This window comes from Symphalangus syndactylus, chromosome 9, assembly GCF_028878055.3.
Source record: "Symphalangus syndactylus isolate Jambi chromosome 9, NHGRI_mSymSyn1-v2.1_pri, whole genome shotgun sequence".
Classification (NCBI taxonomy): Eukaryota; Metazoa; Chordata; class Mammalia; order Primates; family Hylobatidae; genus Symphalangus; species Symphalangus syndactylus.
In genome coordinates, this window is record NC_072431.2 from 139,309,216 (window position 1) to 139,324,801 (window position 15,586).

The 15,586-nt window shown below is 39.6% G+C and overlaps 1 protein-coding gene and 1 non-coding gene across 12 annotated transcripts in view; both read right to left on the bottom strand.

The window, feature by feature from the left end:
• The window catches only part of KANK1 (KN motif and ankyrin repeat domains 1), a 246,152-nt gene that overhangs the window by 184,916 nt on the left and 45,650 nt on the right, over window positions 1-15,586 (bottom strand). The gene's annotated exons all lie outside the window — the stretch shown is intronic.
• Window positions 7,497-7,601, bottom strand: LOC129490821 (U6 spliceosomal RNA). The gene has a single exon (XR_008660316.1). It is a non-coding gene; the product is annotated as a U6 spliceosomal RNA (small nuclear RNA).

The window sequence follows — 15,586 nt, forward strand, 5'->3', positions numbered from 1 at the left end:
TGGAAGTATAAATTAGTTCAACCATTGTGGAAGACAATGTGATGATTCTTCAAAGTTCTAAAAACAGAACTACCATTCCACCCAGAAATCCCATTACTGGGTGTATACCCAAAGAAATATAAATCATTCTATCATAAAGATGCATGCACACGTATGTTCACTGCAGCAAAGACATGGAATCAACCTAAACGACCATTAGTGGTACAGTGGATAAAGAAAATGTGGAACATATACACCATGAAATACTATGCAGCCATAAAAAAGAATAAGATCATGTCCTTTGCATGACAGGTGGAAGCCATCACCCACAGCAAACTAACACAGGAACAGAAAACCAAATACTACACGTTCTCACTTATAAATGGGAGCTAAATGATGAGAACACATGGGCACATAGAGGACAACAACAGACACTGGGGCCTAATGGAGGGTGGAGGTTGGGAGGAAGGAGAGGACGAAGAAAAATAACTATATATTGTTAACTTAACACCTGGCTGATGAAACAATCTGTACAACAAACCCCCATGACACGAGTTTACCCATATTAACAAACCTGTACATGCACCCCTGAACCCAAAATAAAAGTTTTTTTAAAAGCACAGGTATAAATGATAACCAGCCATTGTTCTGGAAGTCACAAGATTTCTAACTTCCCCAATTACTGCTGTAAATAGCATCACTCTTGGGGAACCTAAGACTGGCCTTTTGAGATGTCTTTTCAGACTGTTGCATTGTTGACGACTGGCTGACTCCACCTGGACCTGCAACTCATGACTCAACTGGTCCTATGGCCCCTAACCCAGAGGCAGACTCAGCGAATGACAGTTGTTTTCCACACTCCTATGATGGCATCCCCAGCCAATCAGCAGAATCCATTCTATAGTCCCCTGTCCACCAAACTATCCTTGAAAAACCTAAACCCCCAAAACTTCAGGGAGATTAATTTGAGTGATAACTCCATCTCCCATGCGGCTAGCCAGCTTTGGGTCAACTAAACTCTTTCTTTACTGCAATACCATGGTCTCAGTGAACTGGTAGACCCTTTTGGGTGACTACACAAGTTGTGCTCTGCAGAAGACAGCCTTAAACTACTGTCTGCACAAGGTAGAATGGAAGCAAACATGAAACCATTCTTTAGGGTTGACTTTCCCATTGCAAGAACTATGGGTTAAGTCTTAAAGATGAAGCTACTACCATTTTTCTCTTTAGCAGTAACTAGTCAGGGAGTTGAATGGGTGGGAAAGATCTTAACAGGAATAAATGTTCTCCAGCTCTCTGGTTAACTTAAATTGCAAAAAGTTCACCAGACATGCCTAGTGGTCTTCAAAATATATAGGTATGGATTTGCAAAGGAAAAAAAAGGGGATTTTTCTGTTTCTAAAATCTCACTTTTGTCTCTCTTCTCTACCCACTGACATTTGTCTAATGGTGAAAGCAGTCACCATTCCAGCTTCACCAGGCTCCTTCTCAGTGAAGCTGCCCTGCACGCACTCTTTGTTACCTCAACAGCCATGTCCGTGCCAAGTGTCTTCATTTCCCACTTCATGCACTCACCTGTGTGGACCAGAGTGGGCTTCCCAAGAGAAGCCAAAAACAACACTGTATGTCAGTGAGACTCACATGAGTTGGCCTGGAATGATAAGGTGAACTGAGTCAATCAGATGCTGACTCTCGAGAATATGAATTAAGAAGCACAGAGAATAAGCAGTTAACAGTAAGGGCATCTCCTGAAAGAGTTATAGGAGGTGGTAGAGGGGCTGCAAAGAGCCAGAACTGGGGGCATGCTCAGATTATAAGAACACCAAAAGTAGGCATGGGCAGAAATAGGTATAGCTTTTAATATTAATATAAAGTCATCATGGTTATCAATATATGCTAAAACATTACTTTTCATCTCTTAACATTGCAACTATGTATGTTTCATATTAGCATAAAACAATCTGAACATGTATCCTCAACAGAGATATGTACACATATATAATTTATAACTAGGTGTCTATACTGAGGATACATGTTCAGATTTTTCTGTATGCATGAGGGTGTCTGGTGAGAAAAAGTTTTACTTCTACTTTGCTACAGAAAGTGCACATTCTGGCCGGGCGCGGCGGCTCACGCCTGTAATCCCAGCACTTCGGGAGGCCAAGGTGGGCGGATCACGAGGTTAGGAGATCGAGACCATCCTGGCTAACACGGTGAAACCCCGTCTCTAGTAAAAAATACAAAAAAATTAGCCGGGCGTGGTGGTGGGCGTCTGTAATCCCAGCTACTGAGGAGGCTGCGGCAGGAGAATGGTGTGGGAGGCAGAGCTTGCAGTAAGCCGAGATTGCGCCACTGCACTCTAGCCTGGGTGACAGAGCAAGACTCTGTCTCAAAAAAAAAAAAAAAAGAAAGAAAGTGCACATTCTATGACACTAGGAGACAGACGTAGAAGTTAAGACAGCTGCCAAAGACGGAGTAAGACAAAGATCCTGTCTTCTAGAGGTTCACAGGCCACAATGTGTTATGAGAAAGGAAAAAAGCACCAGTGATTTTTATTGGGTTTCCAACAAATATTTGTTTAGCACTATGTGTGCCCTGTGCTAGTCTAGGTATTTTATATCACTTTCTAGTGACAGAGTCACCATGGATCAAACAAACTATCAGGGCTGAATTGAATTTGCTGGGTCAGTGGTCCCTAAACATTTCTGAACCATACAGCAATTTGAGATTCTGATTAAAAAGAAGAGAAACCTCTCCCTAGGAAAGCATGCGAAACTACAATTCTGGACTCAATTTCACTGACACTTCTGACCTAACACCCAAGGATAAGAAACGAATGGGTCTACTGCCTATTTGAAAATATAGACACACACATAGATATCTGTAAAATCATGTAATCCTACACTGAAGGATTGTTTCAACAACGCAAAGCACTTATGAGGTTTATTAATAGCCTTCTATTTTCAGTTAACAACTTATTATTAGTGTCAATGAGAGAAGTCCCACCACAAATAAAACAGCATGTTTATTCTCAAGTACAATGCATCGAACTGACACAGACTACCACTCCAGTTACACAATGGCTGTTCAGAGTTCTCAGTTAATGGAATATTCACAGTTTAAGACCAAACACAATGCACAAAGAACAGAAAAACAGACAAAGTTGCCATATCAGGGATAGCAACATTAGCTTCCTGGCAACGGAGACTCTGGGGAGGGCTATACATAAATTTTTTTTCTATTAAGGGTAAGTAAGTAAAAAAGTCTGACAAAATATTTCATTCATTTGCTCTAAGTGATTTTACACAATAGAGCTACAGAACACAGGCTTGGTTCCATCTTTCCTCTTAAATAACCAAAAAAGGGTACTGGATCTAATCTCTTTCATGTAATTAGAAATCACCTGAAAAATGCACAATCTGGTTGTGAGAGTGATTTGAGAATTGATGGATCTGTTTCCCTGCTTGTAAGATATGAATAGCAGTACTTACTCCATAAAGATGAGAAGCACACATTTTCATGGGTGCCTCTCTAATGTGTTAATGAAACAATGAAATGCTAATTTCATTTTTTTCATTCAACAAATATTTAGTGAACTGCAACTATGAGCCAAACATCAAGGCAAAATCAAGGAAACTCAGACCCACTTCTGCCCTGATGAAGTTCACTAGCTCTTTCATCCATTAGAAAGCTTTAAATTGGGCCGGGCGCGGTGGCTCACGCTTGTAATCCCAGCACTTTGGGAGGCCGAGGCGGGCGGATCACGAGGTCAGGAGATCGAGACCACGGTGAAACCCTGTCTCTACTAAAAATACAAAAAATTAGCCGGGCGTGGTGGCGGGCGCCTGTAGTCCCAGCTACTCGGAGAGGCTGAGGCAGGAGAATGGCGTGAACCCGGGAGGCGGAGCTTGCAGTGAGCCGAGAGGGCGCCACTGCACTCCAGCCTGGGCGACAGAGCGAGACTCCGTCTCAAAAAAAAAAAAAAAAAAAAAAAAAAAAAAAAAAGAAAGCTTTAAATTGGAAATCTCCACTAGCATCAGTTGTCTAACTTGACAACTAATATTTGTAAGGCATTTTACAGATTATAAAGTACTATCCGATATATCATGTCAGGAAATCCTCACTGTAACTCTCTGACTTGTACTGATAATTCGCCTCCTATACAGGTTAAGAAGGTACAGCTCAGAGAGGCCCAGGGGCTTACTCAAGCAGTGAAGCTGGAATCCCCTTTGCTGATCATCTCAGTGCACTACACCATCTCACTGCAGCTGAGCTTTAGGTCATGAGGATAAAACATGTGCAAAATCACTTTGAGCTCTTTATTGGGAACATGATCTAGAGTAGCTTTTTGTCTGTTCCCATCTTCCCCAGAAGCAGCTGTTACCCAGCTCTGGCAGGGTGTAGAAAATGCAATTTACTTAGTTGGAAAACCCCAACTTACCTAAGTTATAAAATGGTTAATCTGCTGAAAGATTCCTTTACTATTTCTATCATACACGCAACCTAACAGCATTGCGTTGTTGCCTGCCACGTGCCTCTCTTCCTTAGTCAATTTCTACAGTGCTTTCTGAATACAGAAAACGTCTGCAGTATTTTCCGTTACAGACGCTTAACAGTTTTCTATAACAGTGTGACTTACATAGTAAGACTGAAATGTGAAAGTTCTAGATGAAACAGTCATCTGGTCCTACATTAAAACTTTCATGAATTTTTTAAGGAGCCTTAGATCACTGTCCAACATTCAACCCACTGCCAAAACCCCTATGACAACATCTCTAATTTGGGGTAATCTGACTTCTTTAACACATGCGGTTCCTATTACTGGTAACAAGCAGTTTGGCAATAAGTATTCAAAGCCATAAATAAATAGTACTAATGTTGACTCAGCTATTCTGCTGCTAAGAATTTGTCCTAAGGAAATAACTCAACAAATGCACAGTGATGAGTGTATTTGAGATATCTTCATTGTAGAGTTGTTGTTTATACTAAGAAATTGGAAATGACCAAAGTAACTACCAGTCAGGGATGGTTTTAATAAATAAGAGTGCATTCATATAGAGAGATGTTACATAGCCATTAAAAATCATATGAACATATAAATAGTAACATAAGATATACATGCTCTATGAAGTGAAAAAAGTGATTACTAAATAGTATATGATATCCATTTTATGTGTGTTTACAAAGCAAAAAATCTTAATTGATTGAAATAGAAAATCATGTCCTTCTTATGTCTACCCATAAGTTCCAATCCTGCCCCCTGAAGTTGAGAATTAACTTTGCTCTCCTTTCCACCCGATAGCCTTTCAACTATTCCTGGTAGGGAATAGTTTCTAGTCCGTTTACTTCCCTGGCTTACTCTCTTAAAATGTAGAAGTTGTTTGAAAACAAGCCCTTGGAGGCAGCCTAACGAACTCAGAAAACAACAGGGTGATAATCTCCTTAATTCTGAGTACTGTGCCATTAAAGCTGCCAGAGAAGGCCACCCATATCAAATAGCTGGCTGAAACCTTAAATCTTTTTAACAAGAGCTGCTACTGATCCAGGTCTCCCATTCTATAAACATGCAACTTTTCCCCTGACTCTAGGAAGCTGCATTCAGTAGAGCTTAATTGTATATTTGTTCATGTTGATTGCCTTCAACTTTTTGCAGCCTTTTTTTTTTCTATCCTGATGTCTGACATGCAGTTGGGTAGCTTCCCTCCCAACAATGGGACAGACACAAATTTGATCCACCTTTCTTGATCAAAGACCAGTCTTCTCAAACTAGAATATCACGACATTTGGAAAGGGCTACTCAAACATTTTATTTGGTGATAATTTAAAGTATTTTAAAACAAACATGGGTATGTTAAAAATACAAAGTGAATGCATCTTTATGTGAAAACATGAGACTTCAAAGACATTTCGCTCCTGGCTGTGCTTCTGAAGTCTCCCTATACCCTGCCCACAATCCAACCTTCAATTCCTGTACCCTCAACCCTCTAAACCCTCCAAAATAAAGTATAAACTTTCCTCTTCCTTAGTAGTTCCCTGATGGAAAAGTTAGAATAGCACTGACAAGGCAGTGAATTGCACAAAGTCAACAGTTAATCAACCTGCAACACATTCAACTATCTTACTATAATCAAGCCCATGCTTTTCCAACTTATCCATAAAAAATCCTAAGAACTTAACGAAACATGTAGTTTTTTTATTCTGATATCCTCTAACAACAACATTACCCAAATTCTCTCTCCAATAAGTATATGATTTATACAGGAAATGAGGTTAATTCAAGAAAGGCTTGTTCTTGAGAAACCCATGCTGACTTAACCACACTTCTTTCCCAGGTAACCACAAACTATCCCTTCTTCTCTCCATTTATTCCATTAGAGGATTATTCCATATCTGCTGTTTAAAAGGCACTGAACTAGGGTCTACAATAGAAAACATGGAGTAAGACAGAAACTTCTCTTCTAAGATGAAGAAAGATGACACATAATTACAATACAAATAACTACAATACATGGTAAAAATGCTTAAGAAAGTTCCAGAAACAGGGAAGCACTAGCCAGCAGAAGGAAAAGTATGTGAAGAACACAGTATGTGTGAAGGGGCATAACAAAGATAAGACCGGGGCACATGGTAGAGAGCCACAACCATATTTAACCCGAGAAAACTCACATCTTGTTAGGAAATCACCTGAAAGCCTTCTGGGTCACGTTTAGAAAAATCTCTCATTCTCTATTTCAGAAAACGTACATGTTTTTAATTTCTGAAAAATGCCTGTTTGTCTTTTCAGTCTTTTTCACCTTTCTCCCGTCTTGAAAGATTGTCAACAGAAGTCTACAAATCAGAAATTATTATGCACTTATATTTGACAGTTTACAGAGGTTTAAGGTTTATACAGCATTTTCAAGCAGATTGCCTCTGCAAGACTTTTTTAAGTGTCCCAAGATATAATGAAATCAGGCCTGGACACTGAAACTCAGTTTCAAGTACCACATATTCAGTCACCACCCTTAGCCTAGGCATCCATCACTTTTAACCTTTTTTTTTTTTAACCTTCCCAATAAAAAAGTCATCATCCTTCAAGTTTTCTAAGCTTGGAAAACATGAAAATCACAAGTGAATGACAATGTTGACTGTACAATTAAAACCTTCAGTGCACAAAAATATTAAATGGATGATCTCTGCAAAAACCTCTGCAAGAAATTATAAATGGCAACTACCATTAACTTTTAGTTTAGAATAAATCTATAAAACCAAAACAACAGACTAGACAATTCACAAGAAGGTGACAAATCTTTGGGAAAAACACTCAATGCCTATCAAGCTCCCCAAAAAAAGCCTCATTAAAAATACAGATCACAGTTGTCAATTAAGAAATAAAGATGAAAAAATACAGTACATCATTATTATTCATGGATTCCACATTTGCAAATTCATCTACTAAAACTTATTTAAAACCCCAAAACCAATGCTCATGGTCATCTGCGCACAGGTGGAGAAAACCAAAATATATTTTTTCTTTTTTTATTATGGAACGCTTCACGAATTTGTGTCATCCTTGCACAGGGGCAATACTAATCTTCTCCGTATCATTCCAATTTTAGTATATGTGCCACCAAAGCAAGTACACACCAAAATATGAGTCATTCCACATACATGTACCCAGCTGAAGCCAAACAACCAGCCTACACTCTTTGTTCTAGCCCTTATACTATAAATAAATGTCCCTTTTGTGGCTAGTTTTTAGGGCTTTTTTTTTTTTTCATTTTTGTGGGTTTATTGGTGATTTTGCTGCTTAAAATGAGTCCCAAACATCATGCTTTAGTGTTGTCTAATGTTCTTAATCACAACAAGGCCGTGATGTGCCTTAGGGAGAAGAGATGCATTGGGCAAGCTTCATTTAGGCATGAGATACAGTGCTGTTCGCCACCAGGTCAACATTAATGAATCAACAATGTACATTAAACAAGGTAACTTTAAACAGAAACACATGTAAAACAAGGCTATGTATTGATTGGTTGACGGCTGACAAAATCGTTACAACCAGAGGCTCACAGGAATCTAACTCTGTATTGTTCCCCTAGGAGCAATGGCTCAGTATTCACTAATTATGTCCACAGCGACTTTATAGAACATAACTGCCACAAATAATAACAGTGGGGTGTTCTTCCAAATTATCCTCTATTTCCTGCAGTGAGCAGTGTGCTATCTCTGGATATCCTATTTATACAACAGAACAGCTCCAAGTCTATATGTCTAGACTTCTTTGCTATGCTCCTTCTTAATTCCTTTCCAAAATTTTCCTCTAGCCTTTTCAAAGGTGCCTGCCCATTCTACACTGGTTTTTTCCACCTCCTCTCACAGCATCTGACTAATCCTATCTTCACTCCTGGGTTCCTTGACATTCCTACCATTGTTTGTATAGGATTGATTGTTTGTTTTTTGAGAGAGAGTTTCACTCTGTCACCCAGGATGGAATGCAGTGGCACGATCATAGTTCACTGTAGTCTCAACCACCCAGGCTCAAACAATCCTCCCACCTCAGCCTCCCAAGTAGCTGAGACCACAGGCATGTGCCACCATGCCCAGCTACTTTAATTAAACCAGCCCAGGCTGGTCTCAAACTTCTGGGCTCACGCAGTCCTCCCATCTCAGCCTCCCAAAGTGCTGGGATTACAGGTGTGAGCCACCACACCTGGCCATACAGGTCCTTTTACAAAACAGATTTCCTTAGTTCTTGGGGCCTCAGTAAGTTCTTGGGCTGCTTTCTCCTGTTCTTCCTCACCCAAGGATTTGTACTTTTGTGATCTGTCTTCTACATTACTATCTGCAGCCATGAGATCATATGTACATTTTTGACTAACAGTTTGGCTATTTTTCAATAGGCACCTACCAAGAATTCCCCACCTCAAACTCCAGGATGATATGGACATTTTTCCCCATTGTCACTTAAAGTTCCTTTAGAAACATCTGGTAGGATCCTGAAACTCCACATTCATTTTTGTTCTAAATTTTTAAACCTTCTATTATGAAAAACTTCAAATATATACGAAAGAGAATACTATATTGAATACAATGCACCCATCACTAAGCTTCAACAATGATACGTATTTTGCCAGCCTTTTTAATATATTCCTTCTTTTTCTGTTTTATATTTGCTGGAATCTTAAAGCAAAACCAAAACAATGTATCTTTTCACTTATAAGAACATCAGTGTGCGTTTATAACTAATGAATAAATTTGTTATTTTTTTCTGTTTGAGACAGGGTCTTGCTCTGTCACACAGGCTGAAGTGCACTTGTGCAATCTCATCTCACTACAGGTTCAACCTCTCAGGCTCATGTGATCCTCCTGCCTTGGCCTCTGAAAGTACTAGGATTGCAGGCATGAGCCGCTACACTCGGCCAGAAATTTGTTTTTAAACTAACTACCATGCCATTAACAAACCTAACAAAATTAACAATTTCTTATCATCAAGAACTCAATCCATATTCAAATTTTTATCATCTCAAAGCTGGTTTGTTCAAACAAAGTCCCCATACTGCGTGTCATTGCTGAGACCATACTGGCACTACGGCAGACAGGAATGAGCCCTAAGTGAGTCTGTAACAAGCGAGAAAGAAGCTCATTCAACTAAAAGAATTAAATTGGAGGTCTGGCCCAAGAAAGTGGAAAAATAAACAAAGAAAACTAAAACTATTCAGGAACATCATGAAGCAGGGCAAGAGCTAGAGAGAAGGTACCAAAGTGGCTAGGAATTTGAGTAGGGAGAGTAATTGGACAAATGACAGAATTATCTTAATGGAACAAGGACTTTAGCTTTAAAAATCTCACTCTGGATCAATGAAGTAATGAAAAACAGTTACTAAAAAGCAAAGCCTAATAGTCACTGTATCTAATTTAATTCCTCAAATTTTAGTTTCATAATCACCTTTGTACATCACAGCACTTTAATAATTATAAGTTTAAAATGATCATGGCTAACTCCATGAGACTAAGATCTGGATCTGGCTGACTCCAGAGACTAAGACTCACCACACAGTCAGAGGAGAGCACAACTCAGAAACCAAGGTTCCCTTCCCTAAGTCTTCCCTGGGAATCACTAAACTCACATTGAACTTCTATCTGCATCAGAAACAGACACACACAGAGAAATGTTTTATATAAGCAATGCATGCTCGTTCATTAAAAAAAGAAAATTAACCAAGATAAATTCTAATACTTCTCAGTTTTTGAGGTTTATTATCAGAAATAGCTCTAAAATTTCTCCTCCTCTTTAAAATAAGATTTTTTAAAATGCTTCTGTATTCAGTTACAATTCTTTGGGAATTTTCCCCCCAAGGTAAAGCCAAAACAGACTCTAGAGAAAGAATAAGAACTACAACTTAGTACCCCACCAACAACTTTGCAGCAATATTTTATAGTATGATTAAAAAGTCATTTTAAGTATAACTCTGAAAATGTTTAATGATTACTTTAAATGTGAGCACTGATGTTTGTCTACACAAGTTAATGATGTTATTATAACATCATGAAGGTTAAAAGTTGTTTTTATTTAAACAGAAGGGGTTGTCGGCATCTTTATCACCACTAAAGGTAGTTTTAGCATTTCAAAGGGATTTTTTCCTGACTGTACTTTGAGAAACACATTTCTAAAAACACGTATGTACTCGGAACTCACAGATCTTGTCAAATTGAATATTTCATATTCCAGTACAAGTCTGAACACATCAAATCTAAAGGAATTTCTTAAGGCTTAGTAAACCAGCCTCTGTGATTTAGTCTCCAGCCAAATGGGAATCTTAACGCTTTTACAGTTATTTCAGCTAATTCTCAGTCACTGCAAGAAGACAAACCCAGCAAAGGTTTGATGCTGAAACATTCCAGAAAAAGGATAATCCCCATCATATACAAACTACAGTATTTTACCTAATTGGTATCTGAATCCTGATTTATGTTCACTCATTTGATTTATTTAATTCAGCAGTATAGTGACTATGCCATATTCACAGCAGACTGAGTGGAAGAGTTTATCATCACAAAGCTGACACTGTGTACACTTTGCACATCTAAGTCACGTGCCATCATGTACACGGTGTAGAAGGTAGCGGAGGCAGGTGTCCCCACTGTCTTCCCAATAGTGCTGAGGGCTCCAGAGCCATGATATCACGCTTGACTATTCAGGACTTCAGATCGCCATCCTGCTTTAGATTACTGATGTGGTATAAGACTAGGAAATGGCCTTCTCGGGGATTAGCGATTGGCGAGCTCATTTCACTAGCACTTATTACTATCTAGGGGTTCTACTGTCTTATGACTTATTAGTTGTTCTCAAAGTGTGGTCCCCAGACCAGCAGCAGAAACATTACCTGGTATGAAGGTTAATTTCACATGCCAACTTGACTGGGCAAAGGGATGCCCAGGCAGCCGGTAAAACATTACTTCTGGGTGTGTCAAGAAGAGATCAGCATTTGAATTAGTAGTCTTCACTAACTCTCTTCCTGTTTGCCCTGAGAATACTTGCCCATGGTGCTTGCAGCTGCAGTGTTTACCCCAAGATAACCTTGCCACCAAATATCTCGTTTTTTAAATTTTCACATCGTTCTAGTATATCGACTTTGGAAACAAAAGACATCATCCTATTTATAGGATTCTGTCTTTAGTAGTGGCATTTCCATTTACAAAATATAGTAATTCTGAATTGCTGAAAATGTCAAATCCTAGAAAACATAGCACTCCTATGAGTGATGTTAACATCGTTCTCTAACAGTTGATGGAAGATTCATTTGATGAATCCGATTTTTCTGAAATAGACGATTCCGATAATTCAGGTGATTCTGATGTTAGTTCTGTTTAGAAATAATATTTTCTATTTTATTTTCACATTGAAAATCAGTCCGATTTGCTTTAGCCTCCAAGAGCCTGTTTACGTAAAATTAAATAAGCCCTGGCCACAAACTGCACTTTTTTTCTAGGTGGGAAAAGGGTTAAGAAGACCGCCAATATGGATGCTCATCAGTGTGGATGGGTGTCATCCAATCAGTGAGGGCCAGAATAGAACAAAAACGGAGAGGAAAGGCAAATACGTGCTCTCTGCTTGAGCTGGAACTTCCATGTTTTGCTGCCCTCAGACATCAGCGCGCCTGGTTCTTGGACCTTCAGACTCAGATGGAGATGGAAACTTACGCCAGGTGCTCCCAGGTTCTCAGCCCTCAGACTCAGACTGAATTACACCAATGGCCTTCTTGTTCTCTAGTTTGCAGATGGCAGATCTTGAGACTTCTTGGGGAACATCCTGGGACTTCCTGGCCTTCATAATCACGAGCCAATTCCTATAACGAATCTCCTTCCTAATATACCTATGCTGTCTCTTTGGAGAACCCTCATACAGCTGGCAACTTGTCAAAAATGTACACTCCTAGGCCAGTCCCAGAACTCCTGAATCAGAAGGTCTGGGGTTGGAGCCCAGCTATCTGTGTTTTAACATAATGCTCCAGAGGACCCAAATGCACGCTAAAGTTTGAGAACCAATGTCATAAATTATATTTTTTAAATGAGCATTCATTCAGATTTCCATTATATTTGGGCTTAATTTCCATTAAACCTATTAAGTACAGGTTATTTTCTAATATTTCTAAGTATAGATTTTATAATATTCCTATAAAAGTAAATTTGTATAGAGGGAAGCTTTGAATTTACCAAAGTTCAGTAGAAGAGGGTGACTAATATGAAACTGAACAATTGGCTTATATTTTTCTCATACTTCATCTCTGGAACAAACTCCTTACAAGAGTTTATAAGGAAACGCTTCATTACATTGCTCACATTTACTTCATCCCCTGTGTTCCACAGGTTCTCAGCATTTGAGGTGACTTCTGATAATTGCCTAAAATGAACCAGAACTACAGGGTGCTGAAGATCAAGGATCCCGAGAAGTTATGAAGCCGAGGACTCAGCTTGATCGCTTTCCACCTGCATGCTCTTAGAAAACTCAGCCACTTTAAGCCTCAGTTTCCCCAAATGTTTAATAAAAACTACAGTATACCCTTCATCATAGGGAGAAAATCAAAGGTGTTTAAAGTTGATTGCCTGGCACAAAGTAGCCCTCAATGCTCCACAGTAATTTTATCATTGTTAGCTAAGATAATTATTTCATTTTAAATACTTCTGAACACACAAGTCCCTAGAAGGTAGAGGTTGTAAACATCTAAATTGCTTTTCATAGCAAGCACCTGATAAATGATTTTTTTAAATAAAAGTGACAAAATTACAACTGCATTCTTTTTGAGACAGGGTCTCACTCTGTCACCCAGGCTGGAGTGCAGTAACACAATCATGGCTCACTGCAGCCTCAACCTCCTAGGCTCAAGCGATCCTGCCACCGCAGCCTCCCAAGTAGCTGGGATTACAGGCTTGTGCCACCAGGCCTGGATAATATTCTAATTTTTTTGTAGAGAAGGGGTCTCTCTATGTTGCCCAGGCTGGTCTCAGACTCCTGGGCTCAAGCGATCCTCTTGCCTCGGCTTCCCAAAGTCCAAGGAGTACAGGCGTGAGCCACTGCGCCCGGCCACAATCATGTTCATTTCTAACAAAGGATCACATGGTAGAAAAATAGCTCATTCTGCAAATAAAAGCAGTGTATGCAATATCTAACCACAAACACCCTGATCGAGAGAAAACATTTCAAAATATTTTCTTTAAAGATCCCTAAATTGTCATAGGGAAAAAGGCCAAGGCATAGTACAGACTTGAGCAGATTAGTCAAGAATGTGATTTGATGAATTAAAGAAATTACATTTTGGCAGGGACAAAGCAGAAGGCAGGCAAAATTCCAAGTTTCTTCTGGTTCATTCAAATGAGCAGTTCCCTTCCTTTGTGCAGCTAATAACATAATATTAAAATATATTATATTTAAAAGGTCAAAAAGCCATGTGAGAAGAAAAAGTCACTTAAGAGTCTTCTAGACATGTGCCAGGTTGACATGAACACCATTATCAAATACTGTTTAACAACTGCTGAGGAGATGAGGGTGTGGAGCCTTCATAAAAATGAGTTTGAGTCTTGGCTTGGGCAATCACCGGCTAACTGACCTTAGTTAGGCAGGTCCTTGAACCTCCTAATTGGTCTTCTTGCTTCTACTTTTGTCTTCTTCCTGTTCATTCTCCCACAATCATCACACGAACAGGCTAGAGCTCCCTTTCTACCTCAGGGTCTTTGCGTATGCTATTTCCGCTTTTCCCTCTCAGAGCAGCTACTGCCAATCTTCACACAGACAATTCGATTGGTCCTTCAGGTCTTAAGTCACTTCTCAAGAATGCCGTTCTTCCCTAGGCTAGATTAGATCCTACTGTTACACGCTCCCTTTATTTCTGTTTTTTTGAGACAGGGTCTCACTGACCCAGGTTGGAATACAGTGGTGCGATCATAGCTCGTTGCAGCCTTGACCTTCTGAGCTCAAGTGATCCTCCCACCTCAGCCTCCTGAGTAGCTGGGACCACAGGCGCACGCCAACACACCCAGCTAATTTTTGATTTTTTTTTTTTTTTTGTAGTAACAAGGTCTTGCTATGTTGACCAGGGTGGTCTCCTTGAGGTGGGCTCAAGCAATCCTCCTGCCTTGGCCTCTCAAAGGGCTGGGATTACAGGCGTGAGACACTGCACCTGGCCCCTTATTTTTTAACTCTTACCACCATTATAACAACACTGATCGTATCTTTTTAATGTCGTCAGTCTGCCCTACTAAACTGCAAGCTGTGTGGAGGCAAGAACGATGTCTGTTCACTGCTGTATTTCTAGCACCAAGTGAAGCGTCTGGAGCACAGGTGAGAGTAACCATTATAAACAGTCCTCGCCATTGTCCCAGCCATCCAGGATAACCAGCTAACTTCATAGAGTTAAGCGGTAAACACTTTCAGATCAGTTGGCTTCACAGATGTGCAATATTGTCAGATGAAAAGTAAATTCAACATCTTTCTGGTTTCCAAAAGCAGAATCAAGAAAAATCTGAAAAACAACTGTGGACCCTCTGAATTTAAACTGACAGCTAACTTCAGATGCAAAATTTGGGAATCATGCCTATAAAACCAAACTAGTAGATTGAATCTGGCATGAAATACCATCATGGGTAACAGCTGTGCCTCCCATCTACTCAATCTGGATAAAAAGACGGAAACAGGCAAATCTGTGTTTTCTGCTTGCCCTTATTCTTCATCTTTCCACTTTTACTGTAACTGCGAAAAGCCCCAGGCAACAGAGGGGAAGAGCTGCCTGAGCTTCTTATGACAATCTGGTTATACTGAGCCACACATGTTGTATTAACCATGAACTGACACCCCAACCCACATCATGTTCCTCATTCATTCCCATCCATTTTCCATCTTGGCTTTCCTCCCTGACCCATCTGTTTTTCTCTCCTTTACTTTCTACCACTCAACTTCTCTCAAGATGTGAGGCACAAAGATACAGCAGAAAGAGGACTGGATTTAAAGACTCCTGGAGCCTTTTCTTGGAGAAACTGCTAAAACATATCACAGGAAATTATTCTGGAGTCTGGGAAAAAGAAAAGTTTAATAAAGTATAAAGACAGTTCGGAGAAAGAATGGAAAAAGAACTAG